This window comes from Penaeus japonicus, unplaced genomic scaffold (assembly GCF_977035675.1).
Source record: "Penaeus japonicus unplaced genomic scaffold, GWHDUDI00000001_assembly GWHDUDI00000039, whole genome shotgun sequence".
Lineage (NCBI taxonomy): Eukaryota > Metazoa > Arthropoda > Malacostraca > Decapoda > Penaeidae > Penaeus > Penaeus japonicus.
This window is the reverse complement of record NW_028234441.1, coordinates 13,931,616-13,941,248: the sequence shown is the minus strand read 5'-3', so window position 1 is coordinate 13,941,248 and position 9,633 is coordinate 13,931,616.

Below are 9,633 nucleotides of genomic sequence, written 5' to 3'. Positions count from 1 at the left end.
TATCATCCCCGACTAGACTAAGATCTAGGAAAAATTTTAACACAGTTGAAAGGCTGCCTGACGGTATAACTCCAAGACATTAAAGAATTAATAAAAGGAGAAAAAGGAAAACTTGGGACCAGAACATCCGAACATCCCAAAACCAAAAGAAAAACTACCAAAAGGTACAAACCTTGGTAGGAAAGAATGTTGCACCCTTAACAGCACCAGATCCAGTTTCAGAAAAACTTGGGGTAATTTAACAAAATGGGGTCTTGCCATGTCCACTATGTGTGATTGCGGGTTTCCTATTCAATATATGGCCCATATCCTTTCTAATTGCCCAAGAAGCCCTGTCAGTATTAGTCCACTAGACCTACAAAAGCTCACCAACAGGGCCAAAATATGGATAGAATTCTGGTATGACATGATATGATATGATATGATGATGACCCTCTCTCTCCCTCTTTCTCCCTCCCTCTCTCTCCCCCTCTGCCGTTATCTAAACTTCACTGCATCCAGACTGCAGCTTCAACCAGGTAGCCACAACCTCATCAATGCAGTGTGCAACAACCTTCGTGGCCTTGGTATCAACGTCCCTGAGGAGGCAGCTATCCCTGATTTACCCCCGTGGTGAGTTCCCCTCCCTGTTGTCACATTTACACCAACCTCCAAAGATGCCTTCCCCTTTTACAAAGGCAAAAAAACGTTGCCAGAGTGTCTGTGTCTGTCCCCTCTGCACACAACATGTATGTTGATGGTTCAGTGCAAGCAGACGGGAGTGTGGCGTGTGCCGTGTTTTTACCCACCATGGAGCCACCTGTGGATGGTGAATGGTACGACCGCAGGCTACCTAACTCATCAAGCTGTACCCTCTGTGAGCTTCATGGCATTCTAGATGCAGTAATGATCATTGTCCAGCAAAGAGTTAATGGGATAATTGTTTGTGACTTGCAGTCAGCTCTTCAAGCCCTTTCCTCACCAAGACCGAGCTGTGGCCATGTTGTACAAGAAATTCTGAGTCAACTCACCACCGCCTATGAAGCATACCTTGTCATATCTATCATATAGACGCCTTCTCACATCGGGCTTATTGGTAACGACAAGGTGGATAGTCTTGCCATGGAGGCCTGTGTTCTGGGCATAGATGATGCAAATGCCATGACATACCTACGGTGCTTTAGAACCAGCATATACTCAGCTACTCATGCCATAACAAGACAACGCATCATAAGGCGATGCAAAAAAGTAGTCCAGCACCAGCGTTTTGTCCATTACAGAGGCTACCAATGACCACTATCTTCACGTCTAGATCGCTCGCGGGAGGCAGTCCCCAGGTGATCAAGTACTGCTCGGGGTAACATGGGCTTATGATGCAGCGATTAGGTGCATAATGTTGCGTAAGTGGCTGTCGTCAGCTGAGGTTGGGGTACGGGTCAGTATGGCAATATGGCATCCCGAAGCAGTGAGGACGGGTTTGTGCCGTGGGTGCGAGACTCGAGTTCTCCATTCGTCTGTAAGGCTGTGCGTTCGATGTCAGCGTGAGCGGCGGCGGCAACCGCCCCAACGCCAACACCCTTGACCACTATTGCCTCCACTGCCTCGCAGTAACAAATTTACTACCACAGGGTCAGACCCTACTTCGAATTTGTAAACATTTGGTCACAGACAACAACTTATATGTGATTCTTGCTTGTCATCCTCGCTTTGGTGGCTGTTGTATAGACTTTTTTGAGTGAGTGAGTGAGTGAGTGTGTGTGTGTGTGTGTGTGTGTGTGTGTGTGTGTGTGTGTGTGTGTGTGTGTGTGTGTGTGTGTGTGTGTGTGCGTACGTTGCGTGTGTGCGTACGTTGCGTGTGTGCGTACGTTGCGTGTGTGCGTACGTTGCGTGTGTGCGTACGTTGCGTGTGTGCGTACGTTGCGTCATGACTTGAGGATGTTTATTATTTAATTATCCTAATTCTTTTGGTGCCGTTTACGTTGCGCTCTCATCCCTTCCCTACTTCTCTAGTACCGTGCGTTCACTGTTCGCCAGTGTGTGCGTACGTTGCGTTTGTGTGCGTACGTTGCGTGTTGGCGGGGTGAGCGGGAGGGTGGGAGGGTCGTTTAGGTGTGCGTTTGAGCGTGTATGCGTTTGGTTGTTGTGCGTACGTTGCGTTGTGTGCGTACTGCCGTTGTGCGTTTGAAGGACGTTCGTGTGTGCGTACGTTGCGTGTGTGGTTGGCGTACGTTGCGTGTGTGCGTACGGGGGTTTTTGCGTTGTGTGCGCTGTTTGGTGGAGCTATAGTGGAGTTTACGTTGCGTGTGTGCGTACGTTGCGTGTGTGCGTACGTTGCGTGTGTGCGTACGTTGCGTGTGTGCGTACGTTGCGTGTGTGCGTACGTTGCGTGTGTGCGTACGTTGCGTGTGTGCGTACGTTGCGTGTGTGCGTACGTTGCGTGTGTGTGTACGTTGCGTGTATGCGTGCGTGAGTGTGAGTGTGAGTGTGAGTGTGAGTGTGAGTGTGAGTGTGAGTGTGAGTGTGAGTGTGAGTGTGAGTGTGAGTGTGTGTGTGTTTGTGTCTGCCACTTACAGGAGTAATAAATTGATTTAATAATAATAATATCTCCCCCCCTCTCTCCCTCCTCTCTCTCTTTCTCTCCCTCTCTAGTTCTAAAGAAAAAGAATGATACTATGCAAATATTTATATGTGAGCTGGTGCTAAGATCAATAATGAACAAAAAAAATAGAATTAAACTATCTATTTTATAAAGAACCTGATATAATAGGTATATCTGAAACACGATTAAAAACCAAAGATCAGTTTGACATTAACAATTACGAAACAATCAGAAAAGATAGAATAAAACAAGTGGGAGGAGGTTTAGCTTTTTGCATAAAAAAAAATTTATAGTTCAGAAAATTAGATTTTGGAGATTGGTGTTAAGAAAATATAGAAACACTCGGATTAGAAATAAATTACAAAGATAAATGGCTGAACATACTTTTAACCCATCCCCGACGGGGGCATTCTAGCCTTGAATGTCCAAATGCCGGGGCGTTCAAATTATTAGGCCTAAATCAATTGAATGGCCGGCACAATACTGTGCCGCCCGGCAACTGGGCTTTTGAATGCGCGGTACAATACTGCACCACCCGTCCAGAGTAACAATATAAAAACACTCGGATTAGAAATAAATTACAAAGATAAATGGGTGAACATACTTTTAATATACAATCCTTGTAACAATATAAAAACTAAAGAATTAGAGTAATATATAGATCAATTAGGAGAACCAAAGCTTATAATAGACTTCAACAGTCATCACCCTCACTGGAATCCGAAGATAAGTATAAAATTGGCAAACAAAAGAGGAAGAAATATTTTTGAATTAATAAATAAAAATAATTTAATGCTATTAACCCCACCTGGCCAAACAACAAAAATGGACCCAAGAAAGGCAAAGGAAACTACAACAGACCTAGTAATAGGGACACCAACCTTAAGTCACTTGGAAATAAGCTCAGGTCCACATCTAACCAGTGATCCCCTTCCAGTAATAATAAGAGATAAGATACATCCTAATATAAAACAACTGAAAGAAAAGAAATGGATATTTACAAAAGAAGGATGGACAGATTACAAAAAAAAGAGTTAACCCATTAACGACGGATGAAGTGTTTTTTCGTCATACATGACGCTTGAGCTTTTGCCTGACAATGGGCGTTATGACGTTCGGGGATTTTGGATCACTATTTTATTTTATTGTGCTATGAGTAATAAGTGAGTGATGCTAACAATTGCAGTCATAATTACTATAACTGCCATAATATTAAATGCTAAAGATGTAACAAATATAAACTCTCTAGAGAAATTAACAGATCTGTTGAGAACTACAGGAGAATTTTTTTTCAAATTCAAAAGTGAAAACAGAGAAGAAAACCAAACAAGCCATGACAAATGTAACGAGATTAGAAAAAAAAAGAAATAAAGCTTACAATAAACGGAGAAAGAAACCAAATAAAGAAAACCAAATGGAATATAAAACATTATTAGCAAAAGCTAAACAAATTATAGATAAAGACAAAAAAAGAATTCTGGGAAAAATTCTGCACCTTTCTCAGCTTTACAACCCCTCCAAAAACAATATGGAAATTCATTAAAAAAATTATTGGAAAAACATCAAGAATGGATTATCCAATAATTATAAATAATCAACCCATCTCAATAGAGTATCCAATAATTATAAATAATCAACCCATCTCAATAGGTTAATAAAGCTAGAATTATTCAATAAAGAACTCCAAAGTACTTAACAACCCAAAAATACTTCTGACTGAAAAAGAAAGATAAAAATTATTAGATCTTCCAGACACAAAAGGCTTAAATAATAAAATAACAATCACAGAATTGAATGCAGTGATAAACAATACAAAAAAACAACAAAGCACATGGACCAGACAAAGTTCCTTATGGACTCTATAAATATGCACCAAATAATATCACTGAAAGCATACTAAAATGAAAAACTATAGACTGTACAAAATACAGCATTAAGTTTAACAACAGGATGTTTAAATCTACTCTGATAATCACCCTACAAGCATTAACCCATTCACGAAGGGGGCATTCCAGCCTTGCATGTCACAATGCCGGGGCTTTCGAACGCATAGGCCTAAATCAGTTAAATAAACAACGCCGTATCGCGTCCCCAGCGAACGGGCCTAGAATGCGCGGTACAGTAGTGTACCACCCGTCCAGAGAGGGTTAATAAACAAATCTCCCATACCACTAAGGATAAAAGAATTAGAATGCAAACAGATGATAAAGATATTAGAAAAAACAGAAAATATACCCATAAAAAGACTAACAAATATAGATACAAAAAAATATAACCCCACTAAAGATAAAAAGATGCTAGTCCATTGAACAATAAGAATTGGCAGAGAAATAAAACAAAACTTAAAAGTAAACACCATGCCAAATATATCTCCCATTCCACCATGGAACGACATTTCTAAGCATATATAGAAACTCAATTTATGGAAAATTTCACAAAAAATTTTCCTCAACAGATAATCTTAAATCAGTTTAGAGAAATGGAAAACACAAAATATATAAACCACCAAAAAATATTCACAAAAAATATTCACTGGCTCGCGGCCAGTGCGGCCGAGAATCCCGACGCGTTAGGCTTATGCGTTCAAGAGTCCCGGAATTTTGGTCTTTTTAAGCCGGATAGGGTCCCGTCGGGAACGGGTTAACAAATACAGTAATCTTCACAGACTCTCACTCTGCAATGCAGAGCATAAAAAATCACAAACCAAAAAACTACAAACAAATCATATATGATATGCAAAAGATATTATACACATTAAACGAAGACCAAAATTTAAATACAAAATTACAGTGGATACCAGCACACAAAAACATAAAAGATAATAAAATAGTAGACCTAGCAGCCAAAAAGGCACATCAAATAAATAATCCCACAACCACATCCCAAGACAAAAATAATGTAAGAAAAGAAAAGAAAGAAAGAAAAAAGGGTAAATTTTCCGAATAACGCCGCGTCGCTAAATACCACAAAAGTGGTATTGATGGAGTCCTCTCAACCTCTACTATTCATATATAGTGAAATTAATGAGCGCTTGCACCCCTGAAGCCCACAATCTGGGTCCCGATAGTAGGGGAGGGCATGAAGTAGATCAGGGAAATTACGGGGTAAAACATGAATTCCGGCCATATTTCGTATGCAAAATCTTAACCAATTACCTACCTACCTAACTTTGCTTAGGTTTGAAGTTTGCCCTAGCCAAGGGGGGGCTTCGCCCCCCCCTGGACCCCCCCCTTTTAAGGCACTTCCACTTTACTTACTTCGTGCCTACCTCGTGCTACTTCGGTATCACGAAAACCTTAACCCCAACTACCTACCTCACTTTCCTAGTTTGAGTGAAAGTCAGCCTTTGCGAAGAGAGGAGCTGTGGATCTCCCCTATTCAGGGCACTTCGTGATACTTATGATGCGTAATTAGTCCAGTAGATGAAACTGCCGCGACCCGGATAACCCTCCCACTGCCCCATGATGACAGCCACTGAGTCTTCGTCTCATATACTCCTCCGGATAGGAAACTAGCGCCGATGATGACGCGCCCACTCAATAGAGGGCCCTATAATTATCCTGTAAATTAATGGGGCGAAAAAAATATTGCGCCATCTGTTGAGAGAACATAACAGCACATGCAGGTAATTCCTTGGGATTTCCAGTCCACAGCTTGCTACTATCCGTAAATAACGTAAACACAGCATGTTTGAATTTTAGGGCGAGGATGGTGGATTCGGGATATCTTGCCCAAGGTATGTTGCACGAAGTGCCCTAAAAAGGGGGGTCCAGGGGGGGGCGACGCCCCCCTTTGGCTAGGGATTAATTCAAAACTAGGCAAAGTTAGGTAGGTCATTGGGTTAAGATTTTGCAAGCGAAATATGCCCCGAAGTAGGACGAGGTAGCACGAAGTGCCTTAAGAAAAGAGACCCAGATTGTGGGGTCCAGGGGTGCAAGCGCTCATTAATTTCACTATATATGAATAGTAGAGGTTGAGAGGAATCCATCGATACCACTTTTGTGGTATTTCGTAACGCGGCGTTATTCGGAAAATTTACCGAAAAAAGAAAAAGCAAATGGGCAGAACAGCTAAACCAAGCCCTATAGGAAAAAACTATTTCATCAAAAATAACCGCCCTCAACCACGGCCTAGAACCAAAAATAGAAAACTGGATGTATGTCTAACAAGAATCCTAACCAAACATACAAGACTAAAACAACATTTACAGCCTCAAAATGGAAACAGATCCTGCATGCAGATGGTGTCACGCCTTTCAATGAAAAGATAATTGACATACGTATCAGAGAATCCATTAGTGTCCCCAAGAACGCACTCCAGGAGAGGTCTCTCGAGTGGTTGTTTACATTACACTTTGTGGCGAAAGATGACGCATATAAAAGAAAACGTTCCTTTGTATGGGTAGCTCAATTAAACGCGAGCTATTCTTTTGAGCTATAAACTATGGTAATAAAAATAATATCCTAGCATGAATAATTATCCTACCAAATCGCAATCTTCTGAGATCCGTAATTCCTTAATCTACGATTTCGATATCTAAATACTTTTACACATCACATCCTTGGCAACAGAGAGAGAGAGAGAGAGAGAGAGAGAGAGAGAGCGTCGTCATGAGCTCAGATATCCCGCTGCGCTCGATAGTCGCGAGCAGAGAGAGAGAGGCAGAAGAGAGAGAGAGAGAGGAGAGAGAGGAGAGAGAGAGAGAGAGAGGAGAGAGAGAGAGAGAGAGAGAGAGAGAGATGGCGGAGAGAGAGGATAGAGAGAGAGAGAGAGAGAGAGAGAGAGAGAGAGAGAGAGAGAGAGAGAGAGAGAGAGAGAGAGAGAGAGAGAGAGAGAGAGAGAGAGAGAGAAATGGATAGAAAGAAAGAAAGACAGATAGAGGCAAAGACGAAAGGGAAGAAAAGGATAAAAGAGAAAGCGAAAGAGAAAGAGAAGGGAGAGAGAGAGAGAGAGAGAGAGAGAGAGAGAGAGAGAGAAATGGATAGAAAGAAAGAAAGACAGATAGAGGCAAAGACGAAAGGGAGGAAAATGATAAAAGAGAAAGCGAAAGAGAAGGGAGAGAGATAGATAGAGAGAGAGAGAGAGAGAGAGAGAGAGAGAGAGAGAGAGAGAGAGAGAGAGAGAGAGAGAGAGAGAGAGAGAGAGAGAGAGAGAGAGAAAGAGAAATGGATAGAAAGAAAGAAAGACAGATAGAGGCAAAGACGAAAGAGAAGAAAATGATAAAAGAGAAAGCGAGAGAGAAGGGAGAGAGAGAGAGAGAGAGAGAGAGAGAGAGAGAGAGAGAGAGAGAGAGAGAGAGAGAGAGAGAGAGAGAGAGAGAGAGAGAGAGAGAGAGAGAGAGAGAGAGAGAGAGAGAGAGAGAGAGAGAGAGAGAGAGAGAGAGAGAGAATGAGGGAGAGAGAGAGAGGGAAAGAGAGGTGGAGAGAAAGAGAGAGAGAGAGAGAATGAGGGAGGGAGAGAGAGGGAAAGAGAGGAGGAGAGAAAGAGAGAGAGAGAGAGAGATTGAGGGAGAGAGAGAGAGAGAGAGAGAGAGAGAGAGAGAGAGAAAGAGAGAGAGAGATGGATAGAAAGAAAGAAAGACAAAAAAGATAGCGACATAGACCAAAGAGATAAAGTAAAAGAAAGAGGGAGGGATGGAAATAGGATAGAATAAAATAAAGAAAGATAGAGAGAGGCAGAGGAAATAAAATAAAAGAGAAAACGAAGACGAGGGGGAAAGAGAAGGGGCAGAGAGAGATAACGTAAAAAAAGAAGATAGAGAGAGAAAAAGAGCGACAAAAGGGATATGGAGCGATAAAGAAAGAGTGAGGGAGAGCGAGATAGATGCAAAAGGAAAAAAAAAAAAAAAGAGAGAGAGAAGCAAATACGTTACCCCGTCTTCGCAGGTAGCGTCCCATGATGAACAGCATGTCTTGTAGTCCTTGTAGGGAGATCTCTTGACTTCCTCTTTGGTGGGGCTTCCTTTTGGCGGGGTGTTGCCACACGCACCATCGGTAGGCTTTGCTGAAGACATCTTTCCAATATGCTCCGGAGGAGGGCTCCCGACACAACGCTACCTGAACGGAACAAAAGCTCTCACGAAGAGAGAGAAGAAGCCGCGGTCGTCCGTGTGTTGGAATCTTGAAAATATCTGCGGCCATCAGCATTTCGGTATAAAAGGTCGAGGGATCATTTACCTGCACACACACATGCATACACACGCACATGCATGTGTGTGTGTGTGTCGATGCACGTGTTTTTGACTGTTGTGTTCGCTTTCTTTTTCTATATCAACATTTCTTTCTTCGACACTGGCCTTTTCTCTGGCAAGGCTTGTGGCCTTTAAAAATTTTTTTTTTAAAAACCCCTGTTTTTGTTGTGCTTTGGGGATGCAGTTGTTGTGTTTGTGGTGCGGTGGTGCCGGCAGCGATACTACCAAGCGCTTCAGAAAAGGATATCAAATTCGCTTTTATGGTCTCTAGGTGTTGGGATTTTTCGGTCTGCTTCTGCCTGTTTGTCTATATTTCTGTTTTCCTATATCTCTGCCTCTCTATATGTATGTATGTCTGTTTTTCTATCTGTTGTTCTGTCTGTCTGCTTGTCGTTCTCTCTCTCTCCTTCTCTCTCTCTCTCTCTCTCTCTCTCTCTCTCTCTCTCTCTCTCTCTCTCTCTCTCTCTCTCTCTCTCTCTCTCTCTCTCTCTCTCTCTCTCTTTCTCTACTCTCACTCTTTCTCTACTCTCTCTCTCTCTTTCTCTACTCTCTCTCTCTCTTTCTCTACTCTCTCTCTCTCTCTCTTTCTCTACTCTCTCTCTCTCTCTTCTCTCTTCTCTCTCTCTCTCTCTCTCTCTCTCTCTCTCTCTCTCTCTCTCTCTCTCTCTCTCTCTCTCTCTCTCTCTCTCTCTCTCTCTCTCTCTCTCTCTCTCTCTCTCTCTCTCTCTCCCCTCCCCCTCTCTCACTGTCTCTGTTTTTCTCTCCTCATCTCTCTGTCTGTCTTATTGTGTTTATTGTGGTTTCAAGAGATTTTGAGAGATACTAGATACTAATAAAGAGGAGTCTGAGGAGGAGAGACGTTGGC